At 40.4% G+C, this 19723-nt stretch overlaps 1 long non-coding RNA gene across 1 annotated transcript in view; it reads left to right on the top strand.

Annotated features, from left to right (window-relative positions):
- Positions 1-289: 289 nt before the first annotated feature.
- Positions 290-19723, top strand: part of LOC119870640 — a 39002-nt gene continuing 19568 nt past the window's right edge. The window contains exons 1-2 of the long non-coding RNA XR_005353039.1: positions 290-451; positions 944-1148. This is a non-coding gene — a long non-coding RNA (uncharacterized LOC119870640). The remainder of the gene's footprint in view (positions 452-943; positions 1149-19723) is intronic.

Raw genomic sequence — 19723 nt, 5'->3', positions numbered from 1 at the left:
AGCAATATGTGATAAAAAGTGCTGGCTCTTGGTCTGGCCATTTCTTTAAGAAAGGCAACCTTATCCACAGTTATTTTTTTCCCTGCCCCTCCCAGATTATTTTCCAGTGAAGTAAGGGAGTAATCATGGAAGACTGCCATATGGTAACAGTGAGCCATGTCAAACACACCCACCTAATGGTAAGCAAGCCACCAATGACTAGGTGACTTTCCATTTATGACCTGATAAGGACAAGTACTATCCTAGGTACAGAGAGTGCATGTTGTAACACACAAATTGAGAGCTCACTTTTGAATCCAGGGCAATTCTAACTGGTTTGTAGTGCAAAATCTCAATAGTTACACTTGCAGCCAGATGACAAAGAGATGAAACACACCCAGTCATCTCTGTATATGAGAAACCTTGTCTGGGGAATTTGAAGAAATCGCCAGAATTTCCCTACAGTTTCCAGGTATTTTCTTTTCTATGGAACACACACAGATGCTTTTCTGTTGCTTTTGGACAAAAAGTGCATGTAATGAGAATGTGTCTGCTCCTTTTGTTTCATTCACATGCTATTTTAATGATTGGAAATTTAGTCAGAATTGCTAAGGATTTGTTTGTTGCTGAAAGTGTGCAGGAATAAAAGGGAGAGGTGTCATACACAGAGCTGGAGCAGTTGGTATTGTTCATCCAGTACCAAATTTTTTAGAAGAATCACCTGCCCTCCATGTCTTCCCCTGTACCTCAAATAAACAGCAGCCAACAACCACAAACTCTTATCTCCACTCCCAGAGGACTGTGGGAGTTTGATGACTCAGGTCATCTCAAAGAAAACACTGCATTTTAGAGAACAAGCTGTTTCTTTTAGTTGGAACAACACAGTAGCAAACAATAATACATAATAATAGCAAAGGTAATGCCTTGAGCATATGACCTCACTCCCATTGTGATTTTCCTTCAGGGCTTTCTGGGAGGGTCCCGAGAGCAGATTTCCTGAGCAGCTGTGCAGATTCTCCAGAAAGGCCAATGTCTTTTACTGTCTTTTTTCATGAATGGATCAGCACTGGGAGGGGAACAATTGAGTCATGTGTATCATCTCCAACAATCACAAAGCTTTCACTACAGATTTCAAAGGAATATGTTCCAACCACAATAAGCGCTGAAATGTGAGTACTGAGAAAAAAAAAAAATCACTGGATATTTGAAAGGGTGGTTTCGGGTCTGTAAAAAAGCAGCCACTTTATCAGCTTATAAAGCAAGCTAGTTCTCCAGTGATTTTAGCCCATGACCTGTTACTTTCGACTTTCACCGTTACCTATTCAGAACATGGTTGCTCTGGTTTCAGTAACAGGCTTGAGTTGAGTTGGTTGATTGGATTGGTTGGTTAAGTTGATTGGGCTATGAGCAAGGATGGCTTTCAACTGTTGGAAAGACAACCATTACCAAGAACAGATACACTTCTTCCCTTTTCTGAGGAAATTGATTATTGGGTCAATTGTGGCTGAGAAGTGGGAGATGATTGTTCTTGATGAGCCTGGAAACCCTAGCAATATCAGGACTTCTTGGATAGTGCAGGCCTTTCTACTCCAAGACTTCCAGTACTCTGGGCAAGGTGAGAAGGTCTACATTCCTAGAGTGGCCCACAGTCAGGGTTTTATAGAGTTGGTCCCAATCTGCTCAAATATATGAAGCCTCATCCAGGAAACAGACACAGACACTTTATATGGTCAGTGATTACATATTTATCTGGGAGATAAGCAGAGTCATCTTCATTGACCTAGGGGACCCATTTAAAAGAGCATGATTGTGTGAATTGGTCTGGATCTTCCTGGGTTTTCCCAGGAAGCAGACATTGAGATGGAGGTTAGCATGTAAGAGTTTATAGAGAATACTTCTGTGATCAACACCCAGAGAAGGAGAGGTAAGGAAGCAGGATTTAGAAGAAGTTGGAGGTTGTGATGCAATTTCAGTGTAGACTCCAGCCAATCCTATGGGAGGATGGGAGGACCTTTCTCACATTTGAATAAGGGGTCAGGCTTTCACATGCCACCACCCATCAATCTGTCAGTTGATGTGGCCCACCCTTAGATGAGGTGTAAGCTTGGGCTAAGTGACTCTCTTCAGCAGATGCAATATATATATATAGGGATTGAGACTTGAGAGCTATCTGTCAGAAGTGCTCCCAGTATCCAGGGAGTAAGTCCTTCATTTGTAAGGGGGAGGCTAAATGGAATATTAGCCTATCACACGAGGAGGCCATTTCCATATATGGCCCTTCCAGTAGAAATTTCTGAGATGACAGACATACTCTATCTGCATATTATCTGCACTAATACAGTAACCTTGGTTACTGTATGGTTATTAAGCACTTAAAATGTGATGATAGTGGATATTGAAAAACTAAACTTTTAGTTTTATTCAATTTCAAGTAATTCAATTTTTAAATTGATGCATAATTCACATATCATAAAATTCACCCTTGTAAAGTGTATAATTAAATGGCTTTTAATATATTCGCAAAGTTGTGCAACCATAATGACCCTTCAATTTTAGAACATTTTTAGCACCCGAAAAAGAAATTCCATACTCACTAGCAGTCAATCCCATTCCTGCCTTTCCTCAGCTCCTGGCAAACACTAATATATTTTCTGTCCCAATGCATTTGACTGGCCTCATAGAACAAATAAGCAAGTTTTCCCTCCTCTTATTTTTTTGAAGAGTCTAGGAAGGATTGGTTTTAATTGTTTCTTTAACTGTTTATGATAGAATCCACTGGTGAAGACATCTGCTCCTGAGCTTTTCTTTTTGGAAAAAATTTCAATTACTGATCCAATCTCTTTACTTGTTGTAAATCTATTTATGTTTACCTCCTGAGTCAGTTTCACTAATGTGTATTTTTCTAGGAATTATCTATATTTTCTAGGTTATCTCAGTTGATGGCATATATTTGTTCATATCATCACCTTAAAATTCTTTTTTTTTTTTTTGTAAGGCTGATAGTAATGTCTCTTCTTTCATTCCTGATGTTAATAATTGGATCTGTGCTCTTTTTTCCTCAGCCAGTCTAGCAAAAAGCTTGTCAGCTTTTTTGATCTTTTCGAATAACCAAGAAATGGTTTTGTATTTTTTCTCTTTTGTTTTTCTATTCTCATTTTATTTATTTCCTCTCTATTCTTTATTATTTTCTTCTTTTTCCTTGTTTAACTTTAGCTTGTTGTTCTTTTCCTAGTTTCTTAAGGGAGAAGTGTAGGTTACTGATTTGAGATCTTTCTTCTTCTTTATATAGGCATTTACAGTGATAAATTTACCTCCAAGCATTGCTCTAAATATCTGCCTTAAATTTGATATGTTGTGTTTTCATTATCTCAAAGTATATTTGTATTTCTTTTATGAATTCTTTGATTCATTGATTATTTAAAAGTTTGTTGTTTAATTTCCATACACTTTTGAATTTCCCAAGTTTTCTTCTGTTGTTGATTCCTAATTTCATTCTATTGTAGTCTGACATTGTACTTTGTGTGATTTCAATCTTTTAAACTTGTTGAGACTTGTTTTATGACTGAATATGTTGTAATATTCCATGTACATTTGAAAAGAACATTTTTTCTGCTCTCATTGAGTGTTCTATAGATGTATCTTAGTCAATTTATATTGTTTTTCAAGTTTTGTATTTCCTCAATGATCTCCTGTCTAGGTTACTAAAGTCTCAAATCATTATTATTGCTGAAATGTCGATTTCCTCCTTCAATTCTGTCAGTTTTTGCTTCATACATTTCAACTTATTTGTATCCTTGAATCTGAATTTTGTCTCCTATAGAGAGCATTTAGCTGGATCATTAAAAAATAATAACAATAATTTCTGGGGGTGCCTGGGTGGCTCAGTTGGTTGAACATCCAACTCTTGATTTTAGCTCAGGTCTTAATCTCAGGGTCATGATTTCAAAATCATTTCTGGCAGTCTCTGTCTTTTGATTGAAGTGTTTAATCCATTTACATTTAGTGTAATTACTGATAAAGTATAATTTATGTCTGCCATTTGCTATCTTTTTTGTATGTACACTATAAATTGTTTGCTTACTACTTTATCACTGGCTTCCTTTGTGTTAAATGTATATTTTCTAGTGTGCCATTTTTATTCTCTTGGTTCTTTTCTTTTTATAACTTAAAATGTTTTATGATTGCCCTGGAGATTAGAACTAACATCTTAATTTTTAAAAAGATTTTATTTATTTGTTTGACACACAGAGAGAGAGAGCACAAGTATGGGGAGTGGTAGGCAAAGGGAGAGGGAGAAGCAGGCTCCTGTTTACACAGAGTGAGGGAGCCTGGTATGGGGCCTGATCCCAGGACCCTGGGACCATGAACTGAGATACAGGAAGATGCTTAGCCAACTGAGCCACCCAGGCACCCCTTAACATCTTAATTTATAACAGTTTAGGTTGAATTAATATCTACTTAATTTTTAATACTATGCAAAAACTTTGTTCCTATGTAGCCCTGTTCCCTTCCTATTCTTTTGTGTTATAATGGCCTTACAAATTACATTCTTATAGTACATGCTTATCAGCATAGATTCATCATTATTGCTTTATGCAGTTGCCTTTAAATCACAGGAGAAATAAAAAAATTTAAAAATCAGAAGAAAAATAGAGTTACAAGCAAAAAATATCTTAATACTATTTTTTATATTTACCTATGTACTTACCTTTACCAGTCTTTATTTCTTCATGTGGATGTGAGTTCCTGCATATAAGCCATATTTCCTGTTTCTTTACATGTCTCATATTTTTTTTGTTGAAATTTGAACATTTTAAATCATGTGGTAACTCTGGAAATCAGATTTAAACCCACTGCAGGATTTGTTGTTGTTGCCTTTTGTTTGTTTAGTGGTTTTCCTGAATGAATTCTGTAAGTCTGCATTATTTGTCACTGTGACCACGAAAGTGTCTGCTTGATTACATTAGTAGTCAGCTAATGTTTGTACAGAGATTCCTTAAATGCCTGGAACCAATAAGTCTCCTAGGCTTTATTGAGAGACTCTGTGTGGGTGTCGGAGCATGCCTTCTAATATTTGGGCAGACAGTTTATAACTGCTTTAGCCTGTACTTCCTGCTTGCACAGAGCTTTAGGGTCAGCGAAAGTTGAGAATTTAGGGCTTTCTCAAGTCTTTTCTGGGCATGTGCACAGCTCTGGTCTTATGTACAACCATATAGATTAGATTCCCAGAAATATATTAGAGCTTTACAAAGCATCCTATGGATATATTCTTTTCCAGCTTTCCCTTAATTTTTTTTTTCTCAGTTTTATTTTTTGTTTTTTCCTCAAATTGTTAGTGTTGCCTTAGGCAGGTGTGCTATTAAACAATTGCCACTGATTGTTTTCAACAGATAACTCCTGTTTTTATTGATGAAGCTGTGAGAGTCAGGTCAAATAAAGGCAGTCCCTGCAAGTGGAGCTTGCAGGTATTTTGTGGGAGCTTCAAATCTGGTGTTTTGGGGGAGCTTCAAATCTATTCTTCTCCTTCCAGTGGATGTTAGACTGCTGTTTTCAAAACTACTACATTTGCAAGGTTATTTTTTTTTTATGGCTACTGCATAGCTGAGAGAGAAGGATTGGAATTGGGTCATTTAAAATGCTACAAAGCTAGTTATTCTTAGCAAGAACTAGTATTTTCTTTGTATCAATACCTCTCAGATTATTGCAAGTCTTTGGTTAATTTCCAGAGTTCTAAGATGGTAATTTTGACCATTTTTTCCCAATGTTCATGTTGCTTTTATGATGGGGGGGGGGGGATTAGATTTTCAGAGGTCCTATTCCATTCTTGCTGGTGTCACTCCATGAGATTACTCTCTGCTGCGCTGTCCAGTTTAGATCTAGAGACTTTGGTGAAGACTTGACCTCCATAGAGTGGATGTGAGTAGTGAAGACTCAAACAGAGAGATGTAGTAAGCCTTGAATGATATCCAAGTTGAAGTTACATTAATCTCAACATTAAAGAGTGTCTTATTCTTCTTTTCAAAGAATAACTGCTTCCCTTAGCGGGGGATAGAGGGACAAATGAGTTCTGAGTAAGAGTTGGCATCTATAGATGAACAGAAGTCTTCAGTTTTGGCTCACAAAATAAGCATCCTTGCTAGTAGGTGTGCATTGTTTGGGCATTTGTCTGGACTCTCTCATACTTAGGACACCAGAAAGGATTCCTAAATATTTATCTAAATCACATCCTTATTAATAAAGTACTTATTTGGGTTTTCTGGGTGGGAAAGTGGAGATCCATACTGTGTGCAAACAGTCCTATTGGCAAATGCTGTTGGTGGTAGCCCCAAAAGAAGTATAGGATGGCATTTCCCAGACAACAGAGGCATCACGGATAGAGAGCCAGTAGAGTACCTATGAACAATGATTAGTGATAGACAGCTCCTTGTTGTAGTTTGATTTGGATGTTTTTTTCTTCCTACCACAGGAGCTACCCAGGACCATGTTTATTTACTTAGGACTCTGCTTGGATTGGATAGCCTTCGGTCATTGCAACTTCAAGGCCTGGTTTACAAAGTTGCCTTAGTTTATTATGATGATTTGGTAGAGAAACAAATGCTCACTACTACCAATTCCACACTGATGCATAATGACTCTTGGTAGCTGAGCGTGGGGTACTCTGGGGGACAATACAAAGTGAGGTTAGTCAGTTCCTCTTATACTACTGGGCCATGGCTGTTTCTGGACTGGGTGTTCCAGTCCAGATCAGTCTAGGCCTGATCCTCAGGCTGTTTCTTCACTATTAGGTGCTACAAAGGATGAAGCATTTGCTCTGAGGGCACCAGCAGGAAGTGGACTAGAGAAGTTGATGGCATGAGTTTCTTTCTCGCACTTACCTTCTAGCCAGGAGCTGAGAATAAGTACCAAACCTTGCTTCACAGAAAATTTCAGAGGAAAGGGTAAGGTTTGGTGTATAGGGTGGGACAGGATTTGTTACATGGGCTGTAACATGTGTTCTTTATAGTAGTTAGGACAACAGACCAGCCCCATACGACAATCTTCTTTCCTGTTAGGAACTTACTGTGAACTCTGAGCAATTAATTTGTTCCTGTGTAAAGCTGCAATATTAGGAAGAAGCTGGGCAGTCTGATGGGTTTTCCCTCATCTCTCAGGGCAATGGAGTAGGAAGAAATGGGGCTGGGGGCTGGGTAAGTACATTTGGAAGACTAGAATGGCTAGCTGTGCTGACTGGGCTCTGAGGAATGTGAACCTTACTTCTAACATTGTGATTATATGGCACAGCATTAGTTGTAAGGCCACTGGGGAAAGGGATTTAGGACCTAAGGCCTCAAGTATGATTTGCTGTTTGGGTTGAGGCCTGGCCAGCAGTGGCGCTATGGGCCAGAGGCTATCCAAAAAAAAAAAAAAAAAAAAAAAAAAAAATAATAATAATAATAATAATAATAATAATAATTAATTAAAAAAAATACAGCTCTCACCAGATCTGTGGCTGATGCTAGAATGGGGACTCTGTGGAGACAGGAAATTTAGTTGGGAGTTGAAGTTGAGAAGCTCAAGCAGAGCATACATTGGATTTCTGATATTAGTTGGAGGGCCTAAATAAGGAAGCTAAATATGAGGGCAGGAACATAAAGTAGAAACTCTATCTGTGCTTAGAATGGTTAGCGTTTACTGAGCATGCCTGCAGTGGTGGGAGATGTTCCAGGCACCAGGGAGGTGTTCTAGTAACTCATTTAATTCTTACCACGACTTCAGGATGTAAGGACAACTGCTCCCATCTTCTTCTAGATGGGGAGACTGAGGCAGGGCTAGTAAATGGTAAAACCAGGATGCTACCTCTGGAAGTCTGGGTCCATGGCTTGAATTCTTGACCACTATTCTGTTGCCGCTCCTGATGCATCTTGCCTTTGGATTTCATGTGCATACTTCAAGATTACAATGAGTGATTTCAGTCAGGGCTGGAGTAGGCTAGCAGCACCGGCATACAATGACATGCAGAAAAAAAATAGAACTTTTGGAATTTGATTAGGCAGGGTGAGGTGATCTGGTACTGGGAGAAATGGGATCTCATGGTCCTAGAAAGGATGAGATCCAAGGTACAAATGAAAAGGTTAACTGAGGCAAGGAGAAGGGATAAGACACTCATTGAGACCCAGAAATGGGTCTTGTTGGCTCTTATGGATCCAAGTGATGTTCATGTCTCTCATTTCTTTCACTTATGTATCAATCACTTCCATTCATGAAGTTGTTCTTGGTGACTTCTGGGGTCATCCATTTTAGATTTGATTCTACTGCAGTCTCACTGAGATTTGTTGTTGTTGTTGTTTTTTTAACCTGTAAAATGGGATGAGAATTGAATAAAAAATTTCATTTGTAGGGCCTGGCAATGCACCCAGCCGACCCAAGACTCTGAATTAATGTCTGTTTGCTCTCTTGAGTCATCCCTCTGATCTTTCCCCATCTTACCTACCAGTACATAATAGGTATCTGGCACATATTTGATGATTGCTTAAGTTAAGCCTCGTCTTACATAAATGTGCATAGTCCTGTAGGCTCAACTAAGGAAACTGAGCCAGTGTCCCTTCATCACCTTCCATCCTGGAACAACTGCTAACGGGTGCATCAGAAGCAAAGTCAGCCTCTGCGTTGACAGATGCACAGTTTGCATGAGCTTCAGCCGCAGTGTGAGCCCTAGAAACCCAAGATGACAATTAGAAAAAAGAACAAACAACTCCAGAGGAAAGGTGTCCTTAAAAGTGGTGAGCAGCAGAGTAAACAAGCAAACGGCTGTGAAGGAATCAATCATTCAATCACCACTGATGGCCTGCCCTGTCCAGGGGGATATTATCTGTTGGATGCAGCTGTGGAAAGGTGATCTCAAGACCTGTTTTGGATTCCCAGGCCTGTCTCAGATCTTTCTGTTGTCTTAAGAAAAATCAGTTCACTGCCTTTTGGCTTTCAGTTTCATTAATAACAGCCCCCTGTTGTTGAGTACTTACTATGTGCCAGGTATGGTTTGATTTTAGTGATAGCCCTAGAGGGTAGGTAATATTAATTATTCCAATGTTACCTATGAGGAAACCTAGTCACATGGAGGTTAAGCACCTTGCCCAAAGATGGGACTCAGGTCTGGACCGCTTAGTTGCAGAGTCCACATGCATAAACACTAAGCTTGACTATTTCTCATATTCTAGAAGGATGAGTAAAACTGTTCACAAAATTAGTGAAGCAAATTTGCTATTAAATGTGTGGAATCACGTTTGGATTTCTTGTTTTTAAAGGCTGAACAGTGTTACAGTTGTAATATGTCAGATGTGGAATAACTTCCTCAACTGCTTCTAACTGAAAGCATGGTCTTGATGCACTTCAGTCTGTTAGATGAAGTGACCTAATATTTCTTTAATGCTATCTTGCAAATTATGAGTCAGGGATTCATTATGACCATACATTGCTCATCTTGAGCTGGCAAGCACCCAGAACAGTTTTATGAATTCTCACAAGGCTAGAAGCTAATGGAGCCAGCCCTGCAACTACCCAGGAGAACACGAAAGCTTCAAGACGAGGTACAACACCAGTGCACACCTGCATGTCATCAGTGAAGTCATTAACTGAGCAGACAAGAACAGCCTGCCATCATGTCTGCTTATTGTCAACACTGAAGAGGTATTGACAGTGTTGAGACAGGTTGTCACTGGAGGGAACTGAGACCGAATCAACAACCAGCAGAACATCCATTCCAATGGAACCTGTTCCTCGAGGTGCTACGTCAAAACAAAATGTATGGGCTACATCCATGGGCAATGCTCCAAGCTGCCTGCTCAGCCCCAAAGGCTGTGAGTTCTGTATACAGCAGGTAAAGTATTGCACAGCTACATTGGTGAAGAAATGACTACTGAACTGAGTTCAAACTCAGAATGTAAGTGGAGCCAGGATCTATTTTTCCAAGGCATAACTGAATTTTATTCCTCTCCTACACACAAATAGGAGCCACTAAAAAGTGGTATCACAGTCTTGCTGGAAGAGCAGCCCTTCTCTTTTCATTGAAAGCATAAGAATTTGCCCCATTTTTGGAGGAGGCCAAGCCTCACTTGCAGGAAGATTGCATTCATTATGTGAACATATTGGTAAGAAATGAATCCTAAGTGAAACACCAACATTCTTAGCGACATAAGTGACTTGGTATATTCTAGAATAGTAATGAAAACTATGAATCCATGGCATCTGAGAATTCAAGTTATGTGGAAGAAGGAAGGAAAAGTAGGATTCATTTCAAACACCGGACAAAGTGAGATATGAGGAAACAGAGAGAGATAGAGAAAGAGAGGGACGGAGGGAATATATGTGCGCGCGTGTGTGTGTGTGTGCGTGCGCGCACACATGTTCCATCTTTGCCTGAAATTTGTTCCGCATTTGCTTGGAGTCCCAGTTGCATAGGGGGATCCATTGTGGATGAGCCTGTTCCAGGTATCATGGAAAATAGTTCCCTCCTCCATTGTTTGGAATTACGACTCTGCCCGTGGTGGAGAGAAACTTTTAAACACAATTACACTATCAAGATGTACAGTGAGTGAGTCAAAGGCCTGGATCAGCTTGGCCTGAGACGATAGAATCAGAGGTAGGTCATAAATCTCCAGCTGTGTTAGAGTGTTTGCCATGATGCAGTGGCCCTGGTTGTGACAATATCCCTGCAGGGGTGATGGATGAGCCTTACTGACATCAGAACAGGCGGGAATATTACAAGGAATATTAACAAGAATCTTGATGAAAGAGTCTCAGCAATTAAGTCCATGGGAGAGCTTTAATCCAAGTCATAAAAGACATTGTAGACTGGAGATATCTTTCCATTTGACCAATTCAAAAAGCAGGCCATACATGGACTGGTAACCTCAAAGTATTGCTAATAAGTCCATGACATATTGTATTATTAGAATTAAAACTTGAGCTTTTTTTTTTTCCCAAATAATTGGGTGACTGGATGAGGATTTTACAAATTCCAGTCAATTGCTGCTTGCTTTCACTTAACTGTGTATCACCACCATTCGTAAAGCTGTCATTGATGATAATCTTTTAGAGAACAGGGATTAGTTTGTTTGTAGAATCTGTTTGATGTCTAGGGAAGGGTTAGTCCAAGTGAAGTTAAATGGCACCTGAGGCAATGGTGGATAATGTCTTAATGTCTTATAACGGTGTCCTGGTTCACCCCTCCCTTCCTCTCGTCAGCTTTGCTCTCCCTTCTTGTCTGTCCCTCATCTCCTCTTCTTCCCTCTTTTCTCCCCTCTCTCCCTCTTGTTGGTTTCCTATCTCTCCTCACTTTCCTCGACTTTATTCAGTCTTCCCTGCTGAGTCTTCCTTACACCTGACTGCCTGTCAGGCTCCTGTGGGCATCACTTTGTGTCTCTGGTATCATTCCGAGCTAAGGTTATGACTGAGCTTTTAATGGTACTGAATATCCTCATGTAGACAGATTCATGGGATGAGGAACTTATACTCTCTGCAGTGCTGATCACTCGACATGAGGCTAAGGCAGGATGAGAGTCACCACCCTAGATGGTAGCCACCCACATGGGAATGGTGGCAAGATATTGGAAGAGTGAACTGCTGAGCTGCTAAAGGTAAGAATGTCTAAAAGACACATGGAGGCTATGTCCTAGGGTCCATGTTTTTTTCTTGGAATGAAGAAGACATTTCAACCCCAAACTCAGTCTGAAAGCCACTTGCCAATAATAAAAACAATATAAGACCCCCCATTTTACATCTTCTGTAGCTAGCAGAACATATTGCACAGGAACAGAGCACAGAGGCAACTGGTGATACCTATGAGAGAGAGCTCCAGTTAGAGAAAGAGAGATGTGGCAGAGCTGCGGCACTATGCAAGCAGAAGTAGAAATAACTGAGGGCAGGCTTTTGGAATATGTTTTGGAAGAAGCCAACCTTTTTAACGCTATCTGTAAAAAACTGTACTTGTGTCAATATTGGGCAATTGAAGGAGCAGAGGATGCAATGTAATAAGGAGTCTGACCGGTGAAAATGGCATCCCAGCATGGACCTCTGCATGACGAAACAGAAAGGAGCACATAGAAGAAGCTGGATGAGTCAGAGGAAGAGAAATTCAAGTCCTGGTCGGAACAATGGTGATTCTCCATTAGATTCTGATAATTTCTTAATGATACTAAATTAGAAATTCATATCCAATCCCCAATCTGGGTCACTTGTAGTTTTATGTATATACTTATGCTTAAGACTATTCAAGAGCAGATCTTCTCAAACTTGGCTACATTTGGAAAACACCCAGGAAGCTCTTGATGCCCAGGTCCCACCTCAGTATAATGAAACAGAATATCTGGAAGTGTTGCCTGGTCTTCCATATTAAAAAAAAAAAAAAAAAAGTTTCCAGGCGGTTCATCAAGATTGTGAACTACTACTCTAGAGTAAAGAGTGTTTTAATTTCATTTCATCTTCTGGGTTCAGAGCTCTTCAATAAAACTTTTGTTGTTTTCATAAAGTGCCGAGTTGAGCAACCCTTTCCAAAGTGGGTTTCTTAGAGTGCCAGTCCTTTGAGATGTTGGAGAAAAATAGAGGATTCTTTGGTCAAGAAGTCTGGGAATTCAGGGCACCTGGATGCCTCAGTCAGTTAAGTGTCTGACTCCTGATTTCAGCTCAGGTCATAATCTCAGGGCCGTGAGATCGAGCCCCAAGTCAGGCTCTGTGCTGGGCGTGGAGCCTACTGAAGCCTATCTCCCTCTTCATCTACCTTCCCCATCCATCCTCAACCCCCACTAAAGAAAAGAAGTCTGGGAAGGCCCATAATGCTCGTTAGCATGTTAGAAACTTTGGGAACTCCTGCAATACAGAAATCTATCTAATTTCTTACTTCTCAACCTCTCCACAGTCTCCCAGAATAGACAAAACAAGGAAGCCCTCCAGTCACAGCTTAGAGTTGATTGGTTTGGATGGCGATTTAGCCAGGTGGCCAGAGTTTGCCTTCCAGCTCAGCAACTTACTAGTTCTGTTGGGGCAACTGACTTGCTCCCCATGTGCTTTGGTTTCCTCATCGGTAAAACAGAGAAGATAACATTTTGAGTTTTGATGAGTTTTTTTAAAAAGCACAGGGAGAGCATTGATGGAACAATTACCAATATTAAAAATTGGAAAGCACTCTATAATTTTATCACCTTTCCAGTTTCCTGTTAGCCACAATCACTTCAGTGTCCCACTGACAGTTCAGTCTCAGCAAGATTGAACAGTTATTTGTTTCTCATTGAAACAAATGATGTCTTTTTTTTCTCTAGGACTATCATTCTTATGGTCCCTGGTGGTCTCCAAACCTACATGTCATCTGTAAATTCTTTCCATTCCTTGCAGCTCACATTTAATCTGATTGCTGCCTTCTTGGTACTGTTCACAGTGAATGACCATCTACCCTTCACTTTCTTTCTTTCTTTTTTTAAAGATTTTATTTATCTATTTGACAAAGAGAGATAGAGGACACAAGCAGGGGGGGTGGCAGGCAGAGGGAAAGGGAAAAACAGGCTCCCTGCTGAGCAAGGAGCCTGACCCGACCTTGATCCCAGGACCCTGGGATCATGACCTGAGCTGAAGGCAGATGTTTAACCGACTGAGCCGCCCAGGCATCTCTACCCTTCACTTTCTATTCCTGGTGCTCTTCTCCTAAAATCAGGAATTCTTCTAAACCTGGACTATTGGAATAGCCTCCCTTTGTTTTCTTTCTTCCAATATATCCAGTTCAGTAGTAGCAGGTTAATCTAATAAAAAAATCCATTTGAAGATATTATTTCCGACTAAGAGTTTCCCTGTTGACTCCCCAGATAATTATTACTAATTATTATCACCAGTAATAGGTAAATAATTATTACTAAGGTTTATTGAATACTCTCTATGTGCCAAGTTCCAGACCAGGCATTGAGTGTACAAAGACAGCAGGACAGGCTTCATCTTCATGACTTGACAGGGGAGTAAGCAGACAAATAAACAACTGCTCTACAATGGGCAATGCTGGAATTTTACTACATACTATGTGATTGTGTGTAAACATGGATGACAGAGAGTCTGTGTATGAGTGTATGTGTATAGCTTATTTCCCCCGGAGTAGGAAGACTTTGAAAATGTATCACTTAGTTGAATTCTTACCCAATACCTGGTTGCAGGTGAGTAGGAGTGCTAGGTCATCCTGAACTCATTTCTCCTTTCCATTTGAGTCCCAACATACCCAGCTTAACTGAGATCTCAGTAATCTTCCCCCACACAAATCCAATTATTTTACTCACCATTTTCTAAATATGCCTTGCCTGCATACAGACCTTTGCTCATTCCATTTTGTCTGTGGTTGATGCGCCCTCTTCCACTCTCATATTTACCAGTCATTTTTTTTTCAAAACACGTTTGTTATGCCCTACTAACATCTGCATATTTTGTGTACTGATATGCACCCTAAGGCAAGATTCATTAAGGCAATGAAGGCGGATAATATCTACTATTAAATTGTGCACATCTATGTCAGTGGGGCAGTGCATTTGTCTATAGTTAACAGAGACTGAAAAGTAACAGCTGAGACATGGTTTATTTTTCACATAGAAAGGAAATCCAAAGGTTGGCAGTCTATAACTGGCATAGTCAACAGATACCTTGGCTCATTCTATGGTTCTTTGTCTGTAGTGTTAAAGGAAAGCCTTTATTCTCATGCTGAGAAAATGGCTGCCATAGCTCCAGCCATCAAGTTTGAGTTTCCACATATAAAGAAGGAAGAAAAAAAAAAAAAAAAAGAAGGAAGAGAGAAAAAGGTCAGAAGAAACTCACCAGCTTGGTCAAACCCCTTTAAAGAACTTTCTGAGAAGCCCCAAATACCAGAAGTTGTCTTAGGTCTAGGCTTTAAAAAGCCCACACTGACCCTTCTCTGGATGTGCCGTCTGCATTAAGGATTTTTTAATCCACTAGGCCAAAAGAAATGCCCACCCAAAGCCCACCCACTCCTTCTAGACAGTGCTCTGAGTGCCCTGGAATTCTAGCCAAAAGGGACCTGAGCCCACTTCTAGGTCTGTATGGGCCTCTCTATGGTCTATCCTCCTGTGGGTAGAATATGCCACTGGTGTGCATGACCACAGGCCTGGGTGTTGACTGAGGGAGACTGTATGTGGGAGGCGGGTGAGCAGAACTATAAATGGAGCTTGGGTATGAAGACTGGAGTGTCCACATGCAAGGACTTACTAAGTCCCCTTGCTGTGTGGGCTGTAGCTGAGGGTAGAAAAAGCATGTGAATAGGCCATCTAGACCGACTCTCGCCCTAGTTTGGAACTTGAAAGAGGCCACGTATCCCAGGTCTTCCAGATATCATGAAGGTACACTTTTATTTAGCAGTTAGGTAGCTCATTTTATAATATTTAAATACTTAGACATCTACTATGCAGACCATTTGTACTTTGTGCCCATCCCAGACATGGGAATTTGCTACTTCTTGATCACCACATTTTCAAAGGAGGCTGGGAGACGTAGTTCTCTAAATTGGAAGATGAATAGAATGGGTATGGGATTTGGGGTCGACAGCCAGCAACCGATGCCGTGTGTGTTTGTGAGGGATGTTGGAAGGAAAGATGTCTTTGCCTTTTCCCGAAAGCATTAACAATTGCATCCCTATTGCAATAAATTGCAAATATGGAAACTGAGAGTTTATAGAAGAAAATGTGTAGATAATTTTTAGAGCACACAATTTGGCATCAGGCCTTATGTTAACACAAAGGCAAAGGTGAAGGTGAATAAGTTTGCAGAGTCCCCCTGGCAGGTGCTGGGTGTGTGGAAATGCAGAACTGGAGGTCTCGAGAGAACTGGCAGTGCTGTGGCTCCTGGAGGGGTAACCCAGGACACCCCAGGGGTGAGAGCTGAGATGTTCCGTTGGCAGCATCCGTGGGCTCAGAAGAGGCATGAAGGGTGATAAGAGGATGTTGAGGATTAGGGAGGAAGCCCAATCTTGAAAGAAGCCTGGATAATTTAACTGAGTAGATACTTCCCTGTTGAACATTCTCCTCAGTGGTTGGAGTTGCTCATGAGCAAAGTATTTTAAATAGAGGCTATAATAGATCCAGAAGGGAATATTTAATGTGGTTTTGAATAGTTAGCGTGTAATAAATTTCTTCCTGTCTGTTGGTCCCTTGGGTAATGAATGTTAACAAAAACAACCCAAAAAGATATATAATCTGCACACATTAGTGATTAATGTTTGTGATCTCTGAACACAATGTTAGGATTCACAGAGAAGAACATATTTCTTGAAAAACCGGATGCTTCCAGTGCTTGCGATCTTTAATAGAAATGTTCTAAGTAAGAAAGACAATCTTTCTTTGTACTTCTTTGGTGAGGAAAACCGAAATGCAAAGTGTCAACAAAGGCATGGGTATTGGATAAGTGGAAAAGCTGAGTGTCTAGAGTAAAGATGTGCTTCTTGCATGAATAACTTCCGAACAATCTGCTGAAGGAGTGATTTTGTATCAAGCTGAAACCCCAAACCAGCATCATTTTAATTTGCCAAGCACCTGTGAAAGAATACAGCTGCAAGGCCATGGGAAAACAATAGGAACTGTGACAGTTCATTAATATAAACCAGCAACTAGATTTATTTGGAAAAGTCATTGATATTGAATTACCCTGGAGGATGCAGTGACATTCCTGAAGCAGGCCAGCAAGCAGCTAACTAAGATTATAGATGTGTGCACATCATTTGAAACCGAACAGTAATTTGGTAACTATTACGATTTATTGTGTATGTCAAACAGAATAACAAATGTGTAAAGAGCCATGATTGCTTTAGGAAAGTTAGGTTTGTGTTGTATTCAGTTGTTTGGCTTTTTGCATGCAAGGTTATTTTGTTCTGGAAAATCAAGATAATGGTGTTGCCTCTACAATGATTACTCGTGTGTATATATGCATAGAGGGAAAATATGAAAATACACATTCTTGTCTAACAACTCCGAGCCTTAATATAATGCTGATAAGAAACTAAAGAAGTTGTTTATTGCAATCAAGTCATTGCCGTCTTGTGTCGGCGGTGACTACAAATATTTTACGTATGATAACTCATAAGCAATCTGGCTTGCATAAAATGAAAGGTATCAACAGATCTGGAAGCAGAGAAATAGATCTGCTAACCACTCACTTTTATTGCAAACAGTAAAATGTAACTCTAGAAAATGGGAGGAAAGCAAGATTCTTTCGTATACTTGAAGCATCTGGGAAAATCTCAGTGTCTGGCCCAAACGCACAAGCCTGTCCATTGAACTTACTCCCAGCCATGAGACAGGCAACATTAGCCAATAACGTAGGAGCAAATGAAGAGAATGCCCCCATGCCTCTTAAGGTTTCCTCTTTGAATGCAAAGGAAGCACCAGGGTCCTTCAGCGCATTTCCTTCGATGCTTTTCTTAAGCCTTCCACCATCAGTAGTGAGTATCCGTGTCATACTGTTAGAACCACTGGAAACTGACGGACTTGCACTGTTGGTCGTCAGCAGCTAGCTTGTAGAGACCACTGAAGGCTTGCTGAGGGGGTAGCAGCGAGTAAGGACACCGTAACAGCCTTGCCAACCCCTGGGGCCTGGGTTTTTATGAGCCCCCTGGAAAGGTGGTCATGGTACACTGGTGTTGGCAAGGGATGTGCGGAACGTAGCGGATGTGTGCGTGTAATCTGCTACTGGGAGGGAAGGAGTTTATAGACCAAGAGCAACTCACTGGTCCCTTCAAGTATTGTCTTCCTTCTTAAGATACTCTCTTTTTTTTTCTCACATGAAATAATAAAAATGATCTCATATCCAGGAAAGATCTGATTTGAGACAGAAAAATCCAGGATTTAGGAGAGGCAATCCATTTAGAGACGGTTTAAATGTATGATTCTAAATGATGGGTCATGTATTACATTACTGGTGCTACACGGTTCTTACTTTTAGCATTACTCTCATTCCTCTTTCAAATCCTCTGATTCTAAAAGACTTTTCGAGTGTTTGGAGTTGCAAACTACATTACGTGATGAGAGAACGTCCAAGGCTCGTTCCCATTTTGTGAAATTCTCTAATGGCACTACTTAAAAACACAACTTTCCAAACAAACACTACAGTTTTTGTTTTGTTGTTTGGTTTTCCCATCATGATTGAAAAGCATTCTGAAAATACGAGGAATTATAAAATTCTCCAGGTTCCCCTGTAACAAGAGTGATAACGCGTTTGAAACAAAGGCAAGTCACATAGTAAGTGGAAGATGTGGAATTTCCCATGAAGCTTTAGCCACCACATCGACTTTAGTCTGTCCAAACAACTAGACAATGTGTGGAAGTGAATTGTAGCAACTGCCGTGCTAGTTGAGCCCTACGCCTTTTACGTGGAGCAAAATCCATGGCTAGCTCATGTGTGACAATGCAAGTCCCAGAAAGCAAATTTCTGCTTACGATTGTTGACAAGTGTTTGAGGAAAGAAAACAGAGGCTGGAACCTAGAAACGCAGAAACCAGATTTGATGTATGGACATGTTCTATTTAGATATTGCCTGTAAAATGGTTGGCAGCATTTAAAGTTGGGACTTAACACATTCAAAGTTGGATTTGCAACTCGAAAAATTAAAAGATATGATATCTGGGCTCATGATCCCTGATTGCATACTGGCGGTGGGGGAAGGAACACTATTTCTCGGGTGCAGCAGAGGTTCTCTGTTAATCTTTCCAGGTGACTCTCCATGCCTGCTGCTTCCAGCTATTCACACGTGCTACTGGAACCAAGATAATCTGTTTGGTTTATTCTATTCTTTTTTAAGATTATTTATTTATTTATTCATGAGAGACACAGAGAGAGAGAGAGGCAGAGACACAGGCAGAGGGAGAAGCAGGCTCCATGCAGGGAGCCCGATATGGGACTCGATCCCGGGACTCCAGGATCACGCCGTGGGCCAAAGGCAGGCGCCAAACCACTGAGCCACCCAGGGATCCCGTTTGGTTTATTCTAAACCTCACCTCTCCAAAGACGGCCCAGTGCCCTTAGCAACCCCAGCTACATATTCACAAGGCCCAATGCAAGAATTCAAAAACGGAACCTACTGTTCAGAATTATTCAGAATTTCAAGATGAAGAGAATAGAGAATTAAGCCACTTGTGGGGCCCTTATAATCGGGGGGCTTTGTGTGACCGCATGCAGCCAGCCCAGGGCCTAAGAATAGCTCTGCATCCAGGGGCTACGTTTGGCTTCACTCTGATCACTCAAGAACTGTGTGTTGGATGCTTCTCCTGATAGATAAAAAGTGCTCAAAGATTTCTGAAAGAACTCACTACCCTCGAAGGAACTGCAACAGGCAAATAAATTCCCAGAACCTCCAAGTAAGAGAGATGTCATAAAGCCTTTGCTTATTTGTTTGTAGAAAGTTCTAAAAGTGAAGGTGAATCAAACCTAAGTGTTTTTAAATGATAAGACTAGTACCGATGAATGGGTGAAAATTCAGTGGTGTAAAAACATGAAAAAATGTTTCATTCCTTCTCAGAGCTTCAAACTCCCATCCAAGTTGCTTCTTATATATCCTGTTACAGATCAGTTTTTACATATCCTTCTAGAAATTTTCTACATGCATTCATTTGACACAAATGAGAGCATACTATATTTAATACCTGAACCTAAAAAAAGTTTTTTAATGTAACTTAGAGAACATTCTGCTACCACTACATGAAACTTATCCTAATCTCAACTACTGCGTACTAGTCCATTTCATG

Source organism: Canis lupus, chromosome 1 (genome assembly GCF_011100685.1).
Source record: "Canis lupus familiaris isolate Mischka breed German Shepherd chromosome 1, alternate assembly UU_Cfam_GSD_1.0, whole genome shotgun sequence".
Taxonomy (NCBI): Eukaryota; Metazoa; Chordata; class Mammalia; order Carnivora; family Canidae; genus Canis; species Canis lupus.
Note: the sequence above shows the minus strand (reverse complement) of the source record. Positions and strands in the feature narration are given on the sequence as shown.